A 24675-nucleotide genomic window follows, 5' to 3' on the forward strand; every position below is an offset into this window, starting at 1 on the left:
GCTGCTAATCAGGCTGTTGTTAGTTTTTGGGCTATATCAGTATTAAAGATACTGTATATTAGTGTTTCACACACAAAATACTGGTGGAACGCAGCAGGCCAGGCAGCATCTATAGGGACAAACACTGTTGACGTTTTGGGCTGAGAGCCTTTCTCAGGACATGAGAAGGTCTCAGCCCAAAACGTCAACTGTGTCTTGCTCCTATAGATGCTGCCTGGCCTGCTGCGTTCCACCAGCTATTTTGTGTGTGTTGATTGAATTTCCAGCATCTGCAGATTTCCTCATGTATAATAGTGTTTATTGTGATCATATTTTCTTAGCATCAATGAAGTATATAAGACAATAAGACCACAAGACATAGAAGTAGAATAGGCAATATGGCCCATCAAGTCTGCTCCACTATTCCAGTTTGGCTGATTTATTATGACTCTCAACCCCAGCCTCCTGCCTTTTCCCCATAATTTTAGACATTCTTACTAACCAAAAACTTAACAACCTCCACTTTAAATACACCCATTAATACAGCCATCTGTGTTAATGAATTCCACAGATTTACCTCCCTCTGGCTAAAGAAATTCCTTCTCATCTCTTTTCTAAAGGGATGACCTTGTAACCTTTATGGACCTGATGCCATCTTTGCTTTGTTGCCCTCGTGTGGAGAATAGTGCACTCCTAGTCAATAATTTAAATTTTGGTTTTGAATGCCAAATTAAAAAAAATGCTTTGATACAGCATTGACTGTATCCATCCAGTCTTGAATGGATAAGCTACCTAAAGTGCAAGATAATAGAGTGAGATGCAGCATATGCATCATCTATTTCTTCAACGAACAGAAAATTAGTAGAATTCTTTGAAGATTTTCAAGTGGCAGTATGTTAATGATACTCAGCAAGACCAATCATTAATCAGTGAATACGGATTAATTAGCTATCTATTCTACAGGTAAAGGGTAATTATCACATTTTATTCAACACTGGGTGATGCAATCAGTATTCAAAAGAACATTCAACTGTTAAGCAACAGCATATGTCTCTTCACAAATGTTTATGCTCAAAATATTGTTACCTATGACTAATCATCTTGTGAAGGAATATAAATTAATTAATTAGTGTAAGTGGCTGTAAATTGACTAGGATGGTTTTCTTTCACTTCCCACACAGAAGCCATTTTTATCTCGTATTGAGTCAGAATATCTTAAATGCAGCCTATCAGCAAGAAATCTTTGCAACCATGTTATGGCATGAAGATGATTCCTATCACATCCCTTTTTTTTCAGGTTGAACATGAATATACTGCAGATTTTGCATTAAACACTAACTTAGAGGGATATTTGAATTTTTTTCATCCTGGTCTAATTTACATGAGTTTTGATTTCGAGAGTGCTGCCTGTAGTTTTTGTAGGTATGGTAAATAGCACTAGAGTGAATCTAATTGGGAAACATACCTTCCTGAAGATGAACTCTTTGGCAATTCTGGATCATTGTTATATTGCTTAATCGCTTTTATCATTGGTTCTCCGGGCTTGGTCCTCAACTTGGGGCTAACAACTCTGACTGGTAAAACAAAATTGTTATGGAAACAGCAATGAAGAAACCTTCTGCACCTGAGTGTGACGGTATTCCCGCGTCTCCACCTGGGACTTGTATAACTGACAATAGTGAAAACTACTGACACGATGAACACCACCAGAGATGGAGGATCTTCATTGCCGCCCTAAATGCCTTTGGCAAAACGGGCAGTAAGCAAGTCTTTCACCATGATCATTTCTTTTATTTTCTCTTGCTTTTAATGTACGTATCTCTTCTGAAGTAAAACTGAAAGTGCTGGTGATATTCAAAATGTCGGGCAGCATCTGTGGGGAGAAATATTGAGCAGTGAATACAGTTAATTGGCAAACTGTTCTACAACTAAAGAATAATTATTCAATAGAAATAATTCAATCAGTATTCAAAAGAACATTCAACTATTCTGATGAAGAGTTATCAATCTGGAACATTAACTACTTCATTCTCAACTGATACTGATCAGATTCAGAATTATTTATCACGTGTACCTGGAAGCACAGAGTGGAATACGTTGTTAACGATAACAACAGCACGCCTAAGGATTCATTTATTCATTTAGCGATATAGCTTGGAATAGGCCCTTCCAGCTCTTTGATCACTGCCACCTCAACAACTGAACACTTCAATTGAACCCTGACCTAATCATGGAGCAATTTATGATGACCAATTAACCTACCCGGTACTCGGACTTTTGGAGGAAACTGGAGGGCCTGGGGAAAACCCATGCATTTCAGGGGCTCTCTGGTTTCCTTTAACAGGGCTTCAAACCTGCAGTCCACAGACCCCTCAGTTAATGGTAGGAGTCCATAGCATAAAAGAGGTTGGGGACCACAGGCCTATAAGGATGTACAGACTCTTTACTGAGGATACTGGAATTGAACTCCGATGTGCTAGGGGCAGCTGACAAGTGTCACCACACATTCTGCTGTCAAAATGGCATGCTTGGTAGAACAATGCGGAACAAGCAATGAAACAATAACAGCATAACAAGCTCCTTTCCTACCTCCCACTCACCCCCATACATGGACAGGCCTCCAACTCTTGTACAGACTCCCAGCCTCCGGGTTTCCTGATTTGCTGACTATTTTCTGCATGCCTTTTTAAAATTGAGAATAAACTACGAATTGGGTCACCTAGGGTGAATTCAGAAATGGCTCATAAGTCTGGTTATACAGACTCCATGGCTGCTGCTGCCTTCCAAAGAGAACTCAGTATTTGGTTAATAGAAGTTTCCTTATTTCAGGCCACAGATTCCATTTAAATTGGTGCTGGCAGGGTTTTATGACTTATGTGAGACAAATTTACAGTTTAAGACCAAAGTTAGCGGTAAGTTTTCTGTTCAGAAACAGAGAACTGAAGAATTAGGAGCAAGAGTAGACTATCTGACCCTTCCAAGCCTTCTCTTCAGTTCATCAAAATAATGACTCATCTTCTATCTCAGCCCCCTATCCTCAATTCCCTTGATATCTCGAAATCTGTCAATATCTATTTCAAACATACTTATTGACTGAGCCTCCAGAGCTCAGTCAATTGATAATAATAGATAGAAAATTCCTCTGGTTCATCACTCTTTGAGAAAAAAAATTCTTCACACTTCAATCCCAAAAAGATAGAAGGTGGAAATCTGAAACTTTGCGATGTTAATGATTCTACAAGGTATTAAATTATTATTCTTAAAAATGTTTAAAATGGCCATGAAATAGACGAATGTGAAGCGCACACTGTGGAAGTTCTGCAGTCTTGAGTTTCATCCCATTTCTGCTCATTTGTCCTTCCTTTTTCCATCATCCTAGCGCTACCAGCTGAGTCAACCATGTTGTTGTCTAATATTGATCTGCTTTGAACGGGTGGAACGTATTGGACACAGCTCAGCACACACAGGAACCAACCACCCCTCTTTGGACTCTTAGCACTGCCTCAGTAAAGCATCAAAGAAATCACTGGCACCGTGAACATTCTCATTCCACATCAGGCAGGAGATATAAGAACCTGAAAGCATGTACCAACAGACTCAGACTTCTTTTGACCTGTTATGAGATTATTTTAGTTCCCTAGCACAATAATACGGACCCTTTACCTCACAATCTACGTCAATGTGACCTCGCGCCTTACCCTGTACCTGCCCTCACTGAAATACTTTAATTCTTCACTGTTCTACGTCAATGCATTGTTGTAATGAGTTGTTCTGTGTGGATGGTATGCAAGACAGGTTTTTCACTGTACCTTGGCACATGACAATAACAAACTGATTTACCAGCCTGGGTTGTTGGTGCAGTCTTACCACAGCAGTAAAGCTGTGCTTGAACAAGATACTGATTGCTGTCATCGTGAAAACAATCTCTGGCTTTAAAAGTGTTACAAGCATGGGGCACTGTCTTGCAGTTTCGATGATGTCATAAATCAAAATAATATAGCACAAGTGGATTATAAAGTCATTTGAACTTGAAGGTTGTGTTATACAACCTTGTAATACAGCACAAGCTCACTTCAATTTAAATGCACAGATCAGAAGTAAATTGTACACATTATAAATCTCACTTGGACTCCTTGGGGTTAGTGACAATTACAGTGACACTGCACGGCAGAAGTGACAATATTGATGTAACTGCTTGTGATGTAAGCACTTATGCAGTAGGACAGGAGCATTTTATAGCAATTATGATGCTTGACCTGCCTTGTTTCAATAGTGTGTTACCCCAGGATATGATCCTACTGAAAAGTAATATTTATATTGTGCCATAAACCACCGACTATTACTTCGTTATATTGTTGGTTCTGTGATGCTTGTCCCCAGCAGCTGAGGTGGGATTGCAAGGAAGAAAAGTATTTGGCCTTTTTGTGAAATATGGTGCTTGTAAAATATTTATGCTAAAACTCTGCAGGTGAAGTATCACTGAAGAAAGGTAAAATTACATTCTGCTGAATTTTTAACAGTGACCCAGCAGTGGATTCAATGCCAGAAAGTCTGTTGCAGTTCCGTATTGAGGGAGTTGACACCTTTTCACAATATTGCACTGCATCACGGGAGGCCCTGTTAATGAGAGCGGATTCAGTCGTCAGAGAGATCATTTGGAGAAGGAAGTCACTTTCATCACAGATATAGCTGTGGGTGCAACCTCACAACGATCTTGGAATGGAAGACTGGTTTATAGCTATGTTGCATAAAAATGAGAGAATGTTACTTTCTGGAAAGAAAAGTGCTGCAATCTAGCTGAACATTCAAATGCTAAAGATGATTTCTTGATTTCCAATCTACATTGTCAAGGCCGATGCACTTAATTTGTCATCTGCACTGCACTTTCTCTGCAGCTGCAACACTGCATTTCGTGTTTCTTTTTTATTACCTCAATATATGGCAAGAAAATGAATCTTGGAATAGTTTGTGGTGGCATATATGTGGACTTTGATAATAAATTTATTTTGAACCTTAAACTTTGATCTGGCTGGATAGCATGCACTCTTTTCTCGGTACATACGGTAATAGTAAAACCAATGCAGGTGACAGTTACTGTAACTGGAAATCAAAGAGAAGCACAAGGGAATCTTGATGCTGATGATTTTGGACATAAATTGCACCATTGCATCTCAGCGTCAAGCAGAATAGTAACAAACAATTCGCTGGAGAAACTCGGGGGGTTGAGCAGCATATGTGGATAGAAAAGAATTATCAATGTTTCAGGTTAAAATCCTGCATTAGGACTGTAATCTCTTGTGTCTCTTCTCGACCTGCTGTCTCTCTCATTCTCTCTTTTCAAATAATGTGATTGATTTTTGGTATTTACAAACTATTTTTGTGGGTTGTAATATGTAAACTCCTTAGTTGTTAGTGTTCTAAATCACTGGTGAGTATTAATTGCTTATGCATATTCATGCAAATTGCTGCTGAAATGTATCCCTATTACTGCAAGTTTTGTCATCTGATACTGGTTAGCTCGAGGGGATGCCTAACAAGCATCAATAATGCCCTATACATCCTCAATAAAATAACATTACTCTTTTTCCGACTCCTAAAATGGGAACATTTCTGCATCAAGGAACAATGAGTTGCTGTGATACTTCAAAAAAGGCACCAGAGAAACTCTAATTTACTGTAAGCAGACCAGGCAGGCAAAAAAAAAACAATAAGCACAGTCTGAATCAGCTAGCCATTCATTTTAATCTATGCATTGTAAAACTCCAAAAGCCCACATTATAAATCATAATACATAAGTAAAAAGATTTGAAAGCTATAATCTAATCTTGGGAGGCATATGAAGTGCTTGAACCTACTGAGCCAGATGGTTTATGTTGTGATCAGAGGCTCTTTGATTGGATTATTACCTCTTCATTGCTTTCCATGCATCGATTTATCCTTGTGCATTGCAGATTATGGTTCACCTTCATTTGGAATTGTAGAGCACAGTTCTTGGGCTCTGAGAATTGCTTTTTACTTTGAATGTGCAGCATAAATTAGCAAACTAGATCAACTTGCAGCTATCCTGCAGAGATTAAAACTGCAAAACCTCACAGCTCCCTGCAGTGAACATTCAATGTTCCTTGTTTTTTTTTGTAGATCCTCAATCAATCTCAGGGGCAATGGCCTGTTGTGTCTATTTTTTGGAAACATGGGATTGGTAATGCTTCAAATCCCTCTTCCCGATTGGGAAAAATTGTGATTGAGAGCAGATGGAGAGAAAAAAATGTATTTTCATTACCACTCATTCACCCTTTTCTGGCAATATTTGAGAGTGAAGCTCAACTCACCATTACTGTGTTCAGTACTTAGCAACCAATGGGAGTACCTCTGAACTCAAATCTGATGAAACAAACTTTGTGTACTGTGGAATCCAATCCCAACAATGCAGTTGGAACTGAAAAGCAGCACTGTTTGTTGCATCTCTAAAATAGGTCTTACGGTATCAATCGATCTCATTGTTTTTAACAGATACAAAATTAAACAAGAATTTATTTTTAAAGTAGCTGCATCCATCCAAAAATTATCTTGTGAATTTGTTCTTTCTTGCCCTTACTTTAGATGGCCTAACCTGTACTGCCTGCAAATGTATCACCCATGCCCTCTTGGAAACTGAGTACATTCCATAACTTATAGTCTCACTTTCAAGGACTCTGTAACTCGTGTTCTCAGTATTATTTATTTACTGAATTACTCTTCTTGTTCTTATTTGCACAGAATAGACAAAAGAAGGCCAGGTTACACTTGAACCTGAGGAGGGCCAATGTTCTTGCGGGCAGGTTTGCTAGAGCTGTTGAAGAGTTTTTAAACTAAGTTGGCAGTGGGATGGAGATGGGATTGATAGGGCTGAGGATGGAGCAATTGGTATACAAGTCAATGCAGTGTGTAGTGAGACTATGAGAATGGACAGGCAGATGATAGGGCAAAATTGCAGTCAACAAGATAAGGTGAAGTGTAACATAGAGATAAAATTGAAAAGTGTGATGAACACAGCACTGAAGACATTATATTTCAACTGTTTGTATGGAATAAGATAGATGATCTTGCAGTACAGACTTTGGCAGGCATGATGTTGTGGGCATCAGTGAGCCGAGGCTGAATGAAGATCATAGTTGGGAGCTTAAAATACAAGGATACGCATTGTAATGTTGAAGTAGGTAGGTAGAGGGGGTGAGGTGGTTATGTTTTTAAATAATGAAATCAAATCCTTAGAAAGAGGTGAGATAGCATTGGTAGATTGGGGAAATTAGGTTGGTGTTGGATCCTACGAGAGGGAATTTGTAGAATGTTGGTGGAACCCTCTAGAGGAAAGGAAATTCTGGAAAGGCTGTTGTGTAATGAATCAGATTTGTTTAGGGAGCTTAAGATAAAGTGAACCCTTGGGAGGCAGTGTTCATAATATGATAGAATTCACCCTACAGTTTGATAGGGAGAAAATAAGGTCAGATATATCAGTATTCCAGTGGAGTCAAGGCAATTATAGAGGCATGAGAGAAGAGATAGTCAAAATTGATTGGAAGGGGGACACTAGCAGGGAAGACAGCAGAACAGCAATGGCTGGAGTTTCTGGTGGCAACTCAGAAAGCACAGGATAGATACATCCCAAGAAAGATGTATTCTAAAGGAAGGATGACAGAACTGTGGCAGACAAGGGAAGTCAAATTAATGAAAAAGAAAGGGCATACAAATATAGCAAAAATTAGTGGGAAGTTAGAGGATTGGGAAACTTTAAGAACAACAGAAGGCAACTAAAAAGCCATAAGGAGAGAAAGATGAAACATGAAGGTAAGCTAGCCAATAAAATAAAAGAGAATACCAAATGTTTTTTCAGATAGACTGTATAAACAGTAAAAGATAAGCGAGTGTAGATATTAGATAACTGGGAGATGATGCTGGAGAGGGTGTAACGGGGACAAAGGAAGGGCAGACAAACTTAAGTATTTTGGGTCAGTCTTCACTGGAAAACAGTAGCAGTATGCTAGAAATTCAAGAGTTTCAGGGGGCAGAAGTGAGTGTAGTTGGTATTGCTAAGGAGAAGGTGCTTGGGGAGCTGAAAGGTCTGAATGTAGATAAGTTACCTGGATCAGGTAGAACGCTTCCCAGGGTTCTGAAGGAGGTAGCTGAAGAGATTGTAATGATCTTTAGTAATGATCTTTCAGGAATCACTAGATTCTAGTCTAGAGGACTGGAAAATTGCACAAGTCACTCCCCTTCACTCTTTAAGAAGAAGAAGAAGAAGAAGAAAGAGAGAGAGAGAGAGAGAGAGAGAGAGAGAGAGAGAGAGAGAGATATGAAATTATAAAACATGATAAAATGATAAAATGGGCTAAAGTTAACATTGTTTTCTTAAGGCAGTAATTCCCAGCAGGGGTGGTTACATGTCTTAAGGTGGGGGGGGGGTATGTTAGGGGAAATAGAAGTCATTGGAGGGTGTTTGGGACGGTGGTACATGGCACCCTAACTTGAGGCACAAGACCTGACTGACTATGTCAACTCACAGCTGGCGTCAACATCCAATAGCCACTCCCAATTTGTGTTAATTTTTAATTTTAATTTAGTCCTGTTAATGATGGATAAATATGTATGTTGTGATTTCTGTGAGTCTGAAGGTGATGAAGCCTTGAATTCTAATGCTACTAAGAAACAGAAACTACAGAAAGTGCATCAGTATGGTGTTACATACTTGGAGTGCGGGTTTATACAGTTGCCGTCAGATCAGTGACAGCCCCTGTGTCTTATTTGTAACACTGTACTGTCTAATGAAGCCATGAAACCATCATGATTGCAGGAACACTTCCATAAAAGACACCCTGTAAAGGCTACTTGTGGTAATTACTCAGTTCCAGAAGATGAAAGTGTGGAGAAACAGAATCAGGTTTATTATCACCGGCATGTGACGTGAAATTTGTTAACTTAGCAGCATATATAATCTAGCAGGGAGAGAGAAAAAAAATGAATAAGATAAAACATAATAATAAACAAGGAAATCAATTACGTATACTGAATAGATTTTTTAAAATATGCAAAAACAGAAATACTGCATATTAATAAAGTGAGGTAGTTTCCAAAGCTTCAATGTCCATTTAGAAATTGGATGGCAGAGGGGAAGAAGCTGTTCCTGAATCGCTGAGTGTGTGCCTTCAGGCTTCTGTACCTCCTACCTGATGGTAACAGTGAGAAAAGGGCATGCCCTGTGTGCTGGAGGTCCTTAATAATAGATGCTGCCTTTCTGAGACACCACTCCCTAAGTCCCGGGTACTTTGTAGGCGAGTGCCCAAGATGGAACTGACCAGAGTTACAACCTTCTGCAGCTTCTTTCAGTCTTGTGCAGTAGCCCTCCATACCAGGCAGTGATGCAGCCTGTCAGAATGCTTTGCACATTTGAGTTATTTGCCAAGAAAGCTAAAAATGAGACCTTGATAGTGGTCTCATTGTTTCATATAACATTTCCAAAATGATAGAAAAGTGTGGGAAGTCTCATACGATTGGTGAAAGATTAATAATGCCTGTTGTATCAGAAGTGCTCGCCACTGTTCCCAAAATGGATTCCAGTATTTTACAATACATTCCTCTGAGTGATAACTCTGTAGCTCATCATATTGACAAAATGACTGAAGACATTGTATATCAACTATGCACAGAACTACAAAAAACAGAATTTGGGATACACTTGATGAGTCAACTCTGCAACGAGGCAACGAGCATTCAAGTGGTTTATCAAAAATGGAAACTTTTATGAAGTGGTTCTCTTTTGCAAAAACTAATATCAACAGAGCTCAAAATCTATGATGAGCTCAAAATGTATATTGAGGATAAAAGTATTCTGGTTAGAAACATGATTTCCTGTGCAACAGATGGAGCACCATTAATGACAGGTCAACATGCTGGTTCAGTGGCACTTACGAAAAAGAAATTTCATGTTTGTTTACAATCCATTGTGTAATTCATTATCAAAACCTAGCAGCCAAAAACCTCAGCCTGCGACTTTTTTCAAGCATGACTCTTGTAATATCTGCTATCAACAAAATTAAAGCTCATCCATTAAATAGCAGAATATTTCATGAGTTATGCCAAGATAATGATGAATACTTTGAATGCTTGCTTCTTCAAGCTGAAGTGTGTTATCTGTCAAAAGGCTATTGCTTAAAACACATCTTCCATCTTTTTGAACTGTGGTTGAATTTTTTCTCAAAGTTGACAAGAGCTTGGGAAACAAGATTGAACTTCCACATGAAGATGTGGCATAACTAGCTGATCTATATGATAAAATGAACATTCTAAAAATGGAACAGCAGGGTGCGAATTTCAATTTAATCCAAGCAAAAAGTGCAATGTCCACTTTTTAAAGAAAATTGGAAATATATAAGCCAAATATTGGAAGAAGAATGTTCCTACAGTTTCCCTGCATGGAAAATATCGCACTCTCTTTCACAGATGGTGATTTGCAAGGGTACTGCTTACACATGCTGTCACTGAAGAAGGATTTCAGAATCGATTCAAGGATTTGAATGATCTAGGAATTCCAGACTGGGGAATTAACCCAGTTCTTTACATGGTGGAAGAACAGGAAGAGAGCTTGCAAGAAGAATTTATCAAAATTCAGAATAATAAAGAAGCAAAAATGCTTTTCAAAAATGTTGGCTTTTGTGGTATGTGGGTACACTGTCATATGAAGTTTCCTGGTCTTTGGAAAAGAGTCAAACTGCTATTTATTGGATTATTACCCTCCTACCTTGTTGAAAGAGGTTTCAATGCAGTGAACCACATACTCATAATAACCAGAAACTGCTTGGGCATTGCTACACATGGGGACTTAAGGATTTTGCTGTCACAACTTGAACCAGATTTTTCAATTCTTGTTAAAATCATCAAGCTCAAGGCTTTTTCAGAAGGCCTTTGACAAGGTGCCACACATGAGGCTGCTTAACGAGCTAAGTGTTCATGGTATTACAGGAAAGATACTAGCATGGATAGAAGATTGTCTGACTGGCCGGAGGCAAAGGAATGGGAATAAAGGGGACCTTTTCTTGTTGGCTTCCTGTGACTAGTGGTGTTCACAGGGGTCAGTGTTGGGACTGCTTCTTGTCAATGATTTGGTTGATGAATTTAATGGCTCCATGGCCAAGTTTGCAGATGATATGATGATATGTGGAAGGGCAGGTAGTGATGAGAAATCAGAGTGTCTGCAGAAGGACTTAGATTTGGAGAAAGGGCAAAGTGGCAGATGGAATATAGAGTAGGGAGTGCATGGTCATGCACTTTGGCAGAACAAATAAAGATATGGACTATTTTGTAAATGGGGACAAAACTCACAGGTGCAAAGGGAATTGAGTGTCCTTGTGCAGAATTCCTTAAAAGTTAATTTGCAGGTTGAGTTGGTGGTGAGGAAGACAAATGCAATGTTAGCATTCATTTCATGAGGACTAGAAGATAAGAGCAAGGATGCAATGCTGGGGCTTCATAAGGCATTGGCCAGACCAATGTGAATAGTTATTGTGAATAACTATTGTGAATAGTTTTGGGTCCCTAATCTAAGAAAAGATGTGCTGGTGTTGGAGTGGGTTCAGAAGAGGTGCACAAGAATGATTCCAGCAATAAAAGGATTAACATACAAGGAGCATTTAATGGCTCTGGAGTTCAGAAGAATGAGGAGGATCTCATCGAAGCATATTGTAGATTGAAAGGCCTAGACAGAGTGGATGTGGACAAGATATTTCCTATAATGGGTGAGTCCAGGACCAGTGGGTACAGCCTCTGAGTTGAGCATGGGTCCCTAACCAGGGGTCCACAAACTTCTTGGTTAATGGTAGGGGTCCATGGCATAAATAAAGGTTGGGAGCCCCTGGAATAAAGGAACATTCATTTAGAACAAAGATGAAGAGGAATTTCTTTAGCCAGGGTGTAGTGAATCTGTGGAATTCATTGTTACAGACAGCAGTGACACTGTCACTGGGGATATTTAGAGCAGAAGTTGATAGGTTCTTGATTAGCCCTGGCATCAAAGGTTGTGGGGAGAAGATAGGAGAATGGGGTTGAGAGGGGTAATAAGTCAGCCATGATGGAATGGCAGAACAGGTTCAATGGGCTGAATGGCCTAATTCTGCTCCCTTGACTTATGGTCTTTGCATATACGTTAAGTGACAAGAAAACCAGTCTGGATCTCAATATGGATGTCTAATGTAACCCAGTTAACATACATGTTTACCTATCATTTCTATAATGTATAATGGTGCAAAGCTCAGGTAAATTGGCAGAGATACAATGGAGCTAGACAGTAATTTCTTTGAGCTTATCTGTTGAAATAGCTAAATTTCCACTGATAAAGTCTCTCTTTTTCCTTTTCAAGGTGGATGGGGTTCTGTCGAAGAACCTGACCTACAGTTGTACTCAAACTTTGGTTCTTATGGTGTTGGTTCCCACTCTTGGGGCACACCTACTGGCTGTTTTTTGATACCCCAAGGACATGGCCTAGAAGATGAGCATGCCTTCGGGGTTCCAAAGCCTTGTGGCCTTGGGAACGCGCCAATTCCTGGCCGGTGCCGCCGACTGAAGAGTCGCGGGAGAATATGGAATATTGGGAACAGCGGATCAGCTGTCGGGGGCTTTGTATTTGGATCACCCTCTCTCTCTTTCTCTCATTGGTGGGTTTGTTGCCAAGACTTGAGTCAGAGAACTCAGAAAAAAAACAAAGTGGCAGAATTTAACACCATAGATCAGTGAGCGTGTTCTTTTTGTTTGTCTTGTTGGTCTCCCCCTTTGCTGTGTGACTCCTCTCTGTCCCTTTATTAGGGAATGAGAGAGCCTGTGTATGTCAAATTGTTGGGTGAACAATTAGTTTCTGTTGTACTGCAGATCATGGTCTTTCTTGGGTCTTTGCTTTTGCTTGCTTGGTGGGAGGAGGGTGCTGATGCTTTTTTTGCTGAAGAAAGTGGAGGAGGGGATGGGCTGATGCTTTTCTGCTGTTTGTGCATGGGATGGGGGGGAGTAGGAGGAAGTCTTTGGGGTTTTAACATTTTTACTGTCGCTTATTCTTAGGGCACTCTACTTGTTTTCATGGATGTCTGCAAAGAACAAGAATTTCAGGTTGTATATTGTATATATTCTCTGATATTAAATGGAACTATTGACTGTTTTCAATCAGGGCGTCAGAGGTTATGGGGAGAAAGCAGGAGAATGGGGTTGAGAAGCACATTAAATCAGCTATGTTGGAATGGGAGAACAGACTCAAATGGCTGAATGGCCTGATTCTGCTCCTATGTCTTATGATACCTTCTCTTTAGTCTGAAAATGGCAGACTGAGAGCCAGGAGTACATTCTGAACCGTCTGTGCACATTGGATTCCAATGAGCTTGCTGCTGCATTGTTGGTGCACAGCTTGCAAAGCTGTTTGTTCAGCCACGATTCGAATTCAGATCATTTTCTTCTCAAAGGCAAATCTATATGGAGTGATTACCAAAGGCAATGCTGTGCTAATAACTGAAGACCATTTGGAAAGGGATGGAAGGACAACAATTATCTAAACACAAGAGATTCTGCAGATGCTGAAAATCATCAAATTGTCTTAGATAATAGCAGTTATCTTATCCTGAGTTGCTCCTGTAACATTTTAAGTCTGATATGGAGACATGGTTTGGTGGATTCCACTGGATGATATAGATCTGGCCAGCTGGTTGTTTTTGTTACATTATATAGTCATTAGATGATTACTAAATACATATGTACACTTTTGTCAATAATTTACAGTAAACCCAATTCTCCCTATTTGGAAAAAAAAACACATATTCGCAATTGTGAATATGTAATCCAGGTTTTGTTTTTGAAGTACTGGCTTACAGACCAATAAAGAGATAGAAAAGATGCAGTGAAACTCTGCAAAGAGCAGCAAGTAAGTTTGCACATTGCTCTGGCTAATACCTATCCTTCACCAACTACAGCAGCAGATGATCTGGTCCTTTAGTTTACTGCACATTATGGCCTTATGGGCTTTAGCAAACTCCACGTAACAATAGTGAGCATGAGTAAGATGGTACAAGGTGTGGACCAATTGTTCCCAAAGTTGACATTATCGCCTCCTGGAGGCAGAGGGAGTTTCTAAAGGGGCAATAGAGATAAAGGGGGTGGTGCTGGGGGGTGAGGTGCTCAGCAGCAAGGGGAGAATCTGAGGGATTTCAGGCTTACTTTATTGATTGCAGTGATCACATAATCACCTCACCTGTTCTCTTAGACTTTCCTCGAAGCATGTAACACTTGAAAAGCAATGTGACACTTCTGTAATTGCATACGATGAGAAATCTGGGCTGAAGAAATGGTGTTGTTTCCGGGCCTGGCCCACATATCAGTGCCCTTCAGAACTGTGGTCCAGTTTTAGCTAGATCATGTATTGATAAAAATGCTGGGAATTGGGGTATGGTGTTCAATGGGGTAACATTTGGAATCTGCCCTTTTGAATGGTCTGCATTACATTTTTCTAGCTCCCAGTCCAACCGAAGTATTGCTGCCCCACTTTATATACCTTCGGTCCGAGAGGCAGGTTTTGCCTGAGCTATGATGATGTTATAACTTTTCCCTTTATTAATCACAGAACTCTAGGTTGGAGTTAAACAATAGGTGATTGACAATGGTCGTTAATTCATAACAAAAATGGCAGAAGCAGAGCAAACAAAAAAGTGTAGTGTGGATAGAGTGAAGTATTTGAAAAATGGATTTATACCAATGCCAAGCAACCAACAGCAGCCAATGTTTCCATTGCGTGGAAACTTTTTTCAAATGAGGCAATTAAACCTTCCTGGCTCTTCGAACCCTCGAAGAGAATACACTTTGATAAAGCAAACAAGAACTTGGATTGTTTTCAGTCAAGTTGTGAAAACTTTCAGAAACAGAAAACATTTCAAAACATTTTTGCCAGAACTTCACAACAAAACACTAATGATTTGTGTGCTTCATAAAACATTTAATTGCTCATTGCTAAATCTGGAAAGCCCCATACAATTGGAGAAGAACTAGTTCTGCCGGCAGTAAGGGAGGTTCTGAGTATGGTTTTGCATATGTCACCAGATCAAATAATTAAAACAATTCTGCTCAGCGACAGCTTTGTTCAAAGATGAATAAATGAAATGGCTAAGACTATGGAAAACACATTGTGCAACATACCTCAGACAGCAGAATTTTAAGTTCAAAGTATGTATGCATTATACAACCATGAGATTTGTCTCCTTACGCAAAACAAAAAAATCTCAAAAGAACACATTAAAAAAGACCATCAAACACCCAATGCACAGAAAGAGAGAGAAAGAAACAAATCATACAAATAAAAGTAAGCAAATAGCTTCAGGACTGAAGTTTTATGAAAAACAAGATGCCGGGTAACACTGCAGCTGGAGCAGGCCTCAGCCACAGTTCATCGCAAAGCCGAGTAAACATTGTGAGTCCACAGATACGAAGGCAGGATTCACTGCTGCTGGAGCAGGCCTCAGCCACAGTTCAATGCAGAGCTGAGTAAACATTGTGAATCCACAGATACGAAGGCAGGATTCACTGCTGCTGGAGCAGGCCTCAGCTACAGTTCAATGCAGAGCCGAGTAAACATTGTGAGTCCACAGATACCAAGGCAGGATTCACTGCTGCTGGAGCAGGCCTCAGCCACAGTTCAATGCAGAGCCGAGTAAACATTGTGAGTCCACAGATACGAAGGCAGGATTCACTGCTGCTGGAGCAGGCCTCAGCCACAGTTCAATGCAGAGCCGAGTAAACATTGTGAGTCCACAGATACGAAGGCAGGATTCACTGCTGCTGGAGCAGGCCTCAGCCACAGTTCAATGCAGAGCTGAGTAAACATTGTGAATCCACAGATACGAAGGCAGGTATCACCGTTGCTGGAGCAGGCCTCAGCTACAGTTCAATGCAGAGCCGAGTAAACATCATGTAGCAGTGAACAGAAGCAAACAGAGTCGGGCCTCACTTCATGTCTGGTCCCTCCACTCTGTCAATCTGGTCGGTGCTTAAGTCATCCAAATGTCCAGTTGTTTCTTGCTCTCGGACCGCTCTGAGGCATGAATCCCACTGCCATGATTCAGCCTGTACCTGGCCTTTCCAATTCAATCAGACATCAGGACTTCCTTTCTCTCAGCAATGCCATGACTCTGCTTCAGTCCCTCCTCTGCCTTTGCTTGCCTTGATCATGCCTTCTCTGCACTTCCACCTCCACCTCTGCCACTGCACGCCTCCTATTCCTATGACCATTTCTCACCTGTGCTGCAGTTGGGTGAGAGAACTTTGCCAGTCAGTGCCCAGCCTCATTTCCAAGGGGAGGTTAAATGTAATCCCTTCTCTCCAAAACACCATCCACATATTGCTTCAGAAAACTTTCCTGGTCACACTTAACAATATCTGCCCCATCTAATCCATTAGTATTAAGGCAGTCAATATTAGAGAAGCTAAAATCAATTCCTATTACTACTGCCTCTTCCAATGGAAAATACAATACAAATGTTCACAAAAATACAAAAATTGTAAAGAAAATACATATTCAAATGATGGGCAGAACCATTTAGCATTCCATAGCTCTCAAAGTAAGGCTTTCAAAGAGAAATTTTATTATCAGGACTTCCAAGTTGTGTTATGAACTAAACTTTTAATAAACTTTTAACCAGAAGTCTTGGAGAATAGCTTTGTATGTAGTTGTAGATTTAATGTATCTTGAAATCTAATTTGTTGAAGTGTTAATTCTGTGTGATAGAGCAGAGAGGGTCAGAATCTTGCTATTGTAAAGAAATAGTTATGAGTAATAGTTCTTTTCATTTTCCAAAGTGTTGGAGTATTCCAAATCTAGATAAATTGCTGAGCCCTTGATGAAAAGTGATGATTGTACATTATATTCCTGGTTACTTTTTAATACCTCTCCATGACTTTGCAAAGATGGACTGTCCCTCTATGGGATAGTAAATGTACTAAAGTGATCAGGTGGGAAATTTTACAAAATCCTAGAGGTCTTCATTGAGGGCTGATAGTTCAAATTCATTGGCAGGAGAAAGTTTTGATCAATGAGTGAAAAGAGGTCCTTGTTGATATTTGGATCTGCTGGAAATGAATACACTTTATATGTTATAGTTTTTTTTGTTTGTAAGAAAAAGGCAAATGATACTATCACTCATGGTCAAATTTAGGATAAATTATATTTTAAACTTACCAGAACAAATTTATTGTAATGTGAACAAAATCACCGGACACAGCTGGTAGATATAAAGTAGTCTTTTATTCGATACACACACACACACACACACACACACACACACACACACACACACACACACACACACACACACACAGAATTTGTTACCATCACTCGAGAGAGAATGGGGGAGAGCGCGAGTGGGAGGGGGAGAGAAGGATGGTGGGTGGTGGGAAGAGAGAGAGAGAGAAAGAAGATAAACACCAACCTCCCCCAGGTTCATGTGATCATTTCATATTAATTTAACTTCAAAAGTTACTTGCTTTATAATTGAGCTCTGACCAGTGAACAATTTGGACATCAGAAGTTGGAGAGGAAGGGATTTCACTCACGTCCACTGACCAAGTAGAAAAAAACAGTGGCAGATTACGGCAGGATAATTTAGTTTGACCAACGTTAGGGATTGACTAGCAACAGCAAATTAAAGGAAGCTAGAGACAAGCACTGCGGCCATCAAGAGAGTTTGCAGAGTTAGAGGGGTGATCTTAAGGCTTTAGCTCTTGGAGGCTTCAGTCAGCAAAAGCAAAAAAAAAAAGAAAAGCTCTTGGTAGAGTTTTACTTTCTTTCCCTTCTTTACATCTGCTTAGTTGGGACAGTAGAGTTGCCAGGCAGGATAGTTGAATGGTCCTCCTGCAGGATGTGGAAAGGCAGGGAGATTTCTGTAGGAAGTGCATCCAGCTGCAGCTTCTAATAATCCGCATTGAGGAGTTGGAGCTGCAACTGGATGAACTCCAGATCATTCGTCAGGCTGAAGGGATGATGGATAGGATGTATAACGAGGTAGTTACACCTAAGGTGCTGGACACAAGAAACTGGGAGACAGTCAGGAAGGGGAAGGGAGTTAAACAGACGGGAGGGATGGGGGAGAAGAGGCGTGCTGTGGTGACAGGGTATTCATTAGTTAGGGGAATGGACAGGAGGTTCTGTGGGCTAGAACAAGATGCGCGGATGGTATGTTACCTCCTGGGTCCCAGGGCCAGGGATATCTCAGATCAAGTACTTAAGTGGATGGGTGAACAACTAGAGGTCATGGTCCATGTAGGTACCAATGACATGAGTAGGATGAGTGACAAGGTTCTGCATAGGGCATTCAGGGAGTTAGGTGTTGAGTTATAGGGCAGGACCTCCAGAGTTGCAATCTCAGGATTGTTACCCATGTCACATTCCGCTGAAGCCAGAACTAGGAAGACTGTACAGTTTAATATGTGGCTAAGGAGTTGGTGTAGGAGGGAGGGCAGAAGATTTTTGGATCATTGGGCTCTCTTTCAGGGAAGGCAGGACCTGTACAGAAGGGAAGGTTTGCACCTGAACTGGAGGGGGCTAGTATCTTGGTGGGAAGTTCTGTTAGTGCTGCCTGGTGGGGTTTAAATAGAGTTGCAGGGGGATGGGAACCAGTGTGTCAGAACCATTAGTGGAGAGGTTGTGGAGGCAGATGTTCTCATGACCTCAGACAAAGTTGGGGATCAAAAGGTTGAGCACAGTGCGACTAGTGTCCTGAGCTGTGTATATTTCAATGCGAGGAGTATCATAGGAAAGGCAGATGATCATCACATGAAATTATGACATTGTAGCCATTAACAAAACTTGGTTGCAGGAGGAGCAGGACTGGCATCTTAATATTCCGGAGTTCCATTGTTTTAGACATGACAGAGCAACTGGGACTAAAGGAGGAGGAGTGGCATTATTAGTTAGGGAAAATGTCACAGCAGTGCTCCATCAGGACAGACTGGAGAACTCATCTGGTGAGGCATTATGGGTGGAAATGAGAAAGGTTTGACCACGTTAATGGGGCTATAATACAGACCATCCAGAACTTCTAGGGATTTAGAGGAACAAATTTGGAAAGAGATCGCAGACTGTTGCAAGAAATATAAGGTTGTTACAGTAGGAGACTTTAACTTTACATATATTGATTGGGAATCTCATACTGTAAAAGGCTAGATGAGATAGAGTTTGTCAAATGTGTTCAGTAAAGTTCCCTTCATCAGTACGCAGAAGTCCCAACAAGAGAGAGTGCAATACTGGATCTGCTATTAGGAAATGAGACAGGGCAGGTGACAGAAGTTTGTGCAGGGGAACACTTTGCATCCATTGACCATAATGCCATTAGTTTCAAAGTAAATATGCAAAAAAAGAAGGAATGGTACACAGATTGAACTTCTAAGTTGGAGAAAGGCCAATTTTGATGGTTTCAAAAATGATCAATGAGAGGGAACTTGATGACGGTGAGGACAATATGAGTGAGGTTGATGTTCTGGAGCATATTGATATTAAGGGAGAGGAGGTGTTGGAGTTGTTAAAATACATTAGGATGGATAAGTCCCCGGGGCCTGATGGAATATTCCCCAGGCTGCTCCACGAGGCGAGGGAAGAGATTGCTGAGCCTCTGGCTATGATCTTTATGTCCTCGTTGTCCACCGGAATGGTACCAGAGGATTTCAGGGAGGCGAATGTTGTCCCCTTGTTCAAAAAAGGTAGTAGGGATAGTCCAGGTAATTATAGACCAGTGAGCCTTACGTCTGTGGTGGGAAAGCTGTTGGAAAAGATTCTTAGAGATAGGATCTATGGACATTTAGAAAATCATGGTCTGATCAGGGACAGTCAGCATGGCTTTGTGAAGGACAGATCGTGCCTAACAAGTCTAATAGAGTTCTTTGAAGAGGTGACCAGGCATATAGATGAGGGTGGTGTAGTGGATGCTTTCATAAGTCAAGGGATAGAGTTTAAGAGACGTGATGTAATGATGCAGCTCTGTAAAACTCTGGTTAGGCCACACTTGGAGTACAGTGTCCAGCTCTGGTCGCCTCAATATAGGAAGGATGTAGAAGCACTGGAAAGGGTACAGAGGAGATTTACCAGGATGCTGCCTGGTTTAGAGAGTATGGATTATGATCAGAGATTAAGGGAGCTAGGGCTTTACTCTTTGGAGAGAAGGAGGATGAGAGGAGACATGATAGAGGTGTACAAGATATTAAGAGGAATAGACAGAGTGGACAGCTAGTGCCTCTTCCCCAGGGCACCGTTGCTCAGTACAAGAGGACATGGATTTAAGGTAAGGGGAGGGAAGTTTAAGGGGGATATTAGGGAAAGTTTTTTACTCAGAGAGTGGTTGGTGCATGAAATGCACTGCCTGAGTCAGTGGTGGAGGCAGATACACTAGTGAAGTTTAAGAGACTGTTAGACAGGTATATGGAGGAATGGGGTTATATGGGAGGCAGAGTTTGAAGGTCAGCACAACATTGTGGGCCGAAGGGCCTGTAATGAGCTGTACTATTCTATGTTCTATGTTCTATCTGGTAAGTGTGGATTGGGACGGGCTGTTTTCTGACAAAGGTATACTTGGACTGTGAGAAACTTTCAAAAGTGAAATTTTGAGAGTACAATGTTTGTATATGCCTGTCAGAATAAAACGTAAAGATAAAAGGTGCAGGGAACCTTGGTGGCAAGTAGGAAAAATGAGGTGCTTATGGAGTACAAGAAAAGCAAGAGAACACTTAAGAAATAAATCAGAAGGGCTAAAAGAAGGCATGAAGTTGCTTTAGCAGGCAAAGTGAAGGAGATTCCTAAGGGATTTATATTAACGTTAAGAGCAAAAGGATTGCAAGGGACAAAACTGGTCCTTCAGAAATCCAGAATGGTAACCCATGTGTGGAGCCAAAACATATGGGGGAGATTTTAAAATGAATTATTTGCATCCGTATTTACTCAGGAAATGGATACAGAGTCAAAGTGGCATCAACTTCTTGAACCCTGTACAGATTACCGAGGAGGAGGTATTTGCTAGTGTGGATAAATCCCCAAGGCCTGTCAAGATATAGACCCTCCGGGAGGCAATTTCAGAAATTGCCAGGGCCCTAGCAGAGATATTTAAAACATCCTTAGTGACAGGAGAGGTACCAGAGGATTGGAGCATAGCTAATGTTGTTCCGCTGTTTAAAAAGCCTCTAACCATAAACAGGGAAATTACAGGCTGATGAGTCTGACATAATTTGTGGGAAAGTTATCTAAGGGACAGAATATATAAGTATTTGGATAAATATGGATTGTTTAAGGATAGACATGGTCAGACATGTCTAATAAATCTTATAGAGCTTTTTGAGGAAGTTACCAGGAAAGTTGATGAAGGCAAGGCAGTGGATATTGTCTACGTGGATTTTAGTAAGGCACTTGACAAGAGCATCTGGTCAAGAAGGTTCAGTCGCTTGGTATTCAAGATGAGGTAGTAAACTGGGTTCGACATTGGCTTTGTGGGAAAAGCCAGAGAGTGGTAATGGAGGTTTGCCTCTCTGGCTGGAGGTCTGTGACTAGTGGTGTGCTACAGGGATTGGTGCTGGGTCCTTTGTTGTTTGTCATCTATATCAATGATCTGGATGATTATGCGGATAATTGGATCAGCAAATTTGTGGAATATCAACAAGATTGTGGGTGTAGTGGACAGTGAGGAAGGCTATCATGCATCATTTGGAAAAATGGGCTGAAAATTGGCATATGGAATTTAATAGAGACAAGTATAAGGTTTTGCACTTTGGTAGGGCCAGTCAAGGTCATTCTTACACAGTGAACAGTAGGGAACAGAGAGTGGTAGGACAGAGGGATCTGAGAATACAGGTACATAATTCATTCCAAGTGGTATCCCAGCTAAATAGGGTTATAAAGAAATGTTTTGGCACATTGGCCTTCACATATCAATGTATTAAGCACAGGAGAGGGAATGTTATGTTGAAGTTGTATGAGACTTTGGTGAGGCCTAATTAGGAGTATTGAGTGCAATTTTGGACACCTTGCTACAGGAATGATGTAAACAAAGATGAAAGAGTCCAAAGAAAATTTACAAGGATGTTGCTGAGTCTGGAGGAAGTGAGTTATAAGGAAAGATTGAATTGATTAGGACTGTATTCTTTAGAACATAGAAGACTGAAGGGAGATTTAGAAACATAGAAAAACTACAGTACAATACAGGCCTTTTGGCTCACAATGCTATGCCAAACATGTCTTCACTTTAGAAATTACCTAGGGTTACCCATAGCCCTCTATTTTTCTAAGCTCCATTTACCTATCCAGGAGACTCTTAAAAGACCCTATCATATCCGCCTCCACCACCATTGCCGGCAGCCCATTCCACGCACTCACCACTCTCTGAGTAAAAAAACTTACCCCTGATATCTCCTCTGTACCTGCTTCCAAGCACTTTAACACTGTGTCCTCTTGTGATAGCCATTTCAGCCCTGGGAAAAAGCCTCTGACTATCCACATTCTCAATGCCTCTCATCATCTTATACACCTCTATCAGGTCATCTCTGATCCTCCGTCGCTCGAAGGAGAAAAGGCCAAGTTCACTCAACCTATTCTTGTAAAGCATGTTCCCCAATCCAGGCAACATCCTTGTAAATCTCTGCACCCTTTCTATAGTTTGATAGAAGTATACAAAACTATGAGGGGTATAGATAGGGAAACTGCAAGCAGGCTTTCCCCATTGAGGTTGGATGGGACTACAGCCAGAAGCTATGGATTAAGGGTGATAGGTGAGAAGTTTAAGTGGAACATGAGGAAAACTTCTTCATTCAGAGGGTTTTAAGAGTGTGGAATAAACTGCCAGCACAAGTGGTGCATGCGAGTTCAATCTCAATGTTTAAGAGAAGTTTGGATAGGTACACAGATAGTAGGGATATGGAGGACTATGGTCATGGTGCAGGTTGATGAGAGTAGGCGATCTAAATTATTTTGGCATGGCCTAGATGGGCTGAAGGGTCTGTTTCTGCACTGTACGTCTCTATGACTTTGATAACAATAATTCTACATATGATTTATACTATTTCTTCTTGAGGGCTAGGCTAAACTTCTCCCTGCGTTGGTTAACAAAGAATGCTTGCCATCATCTTTTGAATTGTGGTTAGGCTAGATGGTAAATGCCTTGCCAGTAAGCTATGACATATTCAGCTAATGAGCATAAGCATTATAAATTCTCAGAGAGAACATAAATATTTTTTTCCCTTAATTTGTGGTTTGTAACAACCACATATTCCAATAACATTAGTTATGCAGAGCCATTGGAATGTTGCTAATAATCCTTTGGATGAGGTAAGACGAGATAATAAGCTCTACTCACACAAATTCATAGCCCAGGAGAAAATCATTTATTCAATTGTCTCTACATTGTCCAAAACACCTTCAACTATTTCCCATTGTTCTGGAGTTTTATAGTCTATCAACCTGCATAAATGTATGCATCCAAATTAAATCACCTCTTACTTTAATTTATAAACAATTGCAGCCCAGCCACTCTCTCACCATATTTAGTATTTCCATTATCTTCACAAAGTCTTGTATTTTCTTCAGCATCTCCCCTATCCTTTCGCATTCTTTCCGCAAAGTAGGGAACAGAACTATATACAGTACTTTATTGCAGTTGTGGCCCAACTTTTGTAATAAGCAGTGGCAACAGGGCTTCCACATTTTTATTTGTTATGTTTGAGTAATAGATGCAAGTATTTTTTTGTGACTTTTTAATCATTTTATTTTACCTGTACTATCACAAAGCAAAAGACAGGAGCACAATTAGGCCATTCTGCCTATCAAGTCTGCTCTACCATTTGAGCATGGCTAATTTATTTTTTCCCTCAAACCCATTCTCCTGCCTTCTCCCCATAACCTTTAATGACCTCAGTAATAAAGAATCTATCAACCATCACTTTAAAGATACCTAATGACTTGACCTCCATAGCTGTCTCTGAATCCAAAGATTCACTACCCTTTAGCTAAAGAAGTACCTCCACATCTTGCTAGTGGTGGGGTAGGGATTCAAAGTGGTGTAGCATTTAGTGTAATGCTATTACAGCACTAACGACCCATTGCTGTCTGTAAGGATTTTGTATATTCTTCTTGCGACTGCATGGGTTTCCTCTGGGTTCTCTGATTTCCCCCCACATTTCAAAGAAGCAAGGGTTAGTAGGTTAGGTGGTCACATGACTGTAATTGGTTGTGCCATCTCATTGGGCTGGAAGAGACTGTTACCATGTTGTATCACTAAATAAAAGTAAAAATCCCTTTTCTAAAGGGACATCATTCTCTTCTGAGGCTGTGCCCTCTGGTCCTAGATACTCCTACTACTTGAAACATCTTAACCATGTCCACTCTGTCTAGGCCTATCAATATTTGGTAGGTTTCAATGAGATACCTCCTCCTTCTTCTAAACTTCAGTGAGTACAGGCCCAGAGCTATCTTAATCTTTGGGGATCTGTGGATGTAAACTCCATGATCTGCTGGTTTCTCTGCACTTCTTGGTATCATATCAATTATTGTGTATCCTGTTACCTTGTTTACCAAGTGCATTTTTACACTTCTCCAGATTAAATTCTGCTTGCAATTTTCTACCTATCTAGACAGTTTATTGATATCAACTTGCAGATAATTTCTTTTTCACTATTATCTAC

At 40.5% G+C, this 24675-nt stretch overlaps 1 long non-coding RNA gene across 1 annotated transcript in view; it reads left to right on the forward strand.

The window, feature by feature from the left end:
* Nucleotides 1-5233, forward strand: part of LOC132380079 (uncharacterized) — a 23822-nt gene extending 18589 nt beyond the window's left edge. Inside the window, exon 3 of the long non-coding RNA XR_009507632.1 lies at nt 4500-5233. This is a non-coding gene — a long non-coding RNA (uncharacterized LOC132380079). The remainder of the gene's footprint in view (nt 1-4499) is intronic.
* The last annotated feature ends 19442 nt before the right edge of the window (nt 5234-24675 follow it).

The sequence above is a fragment of the Hypanus sabinus genome, chromosome 23, assembly GCF_030144855.1.
Source record: "Hypanus sabinus isolate sHypSab1 chromosome 23, sHypSab1.hap1, whole genome shotgun sequence".
In the NCBI taxonomy this organism is placed as follows: Eukaryota; Metazoa; Chordata; class Chondrichthyes; order Myliobatiformes; family Dasyatidae; genus Hypanus; species Hypanus sabinus.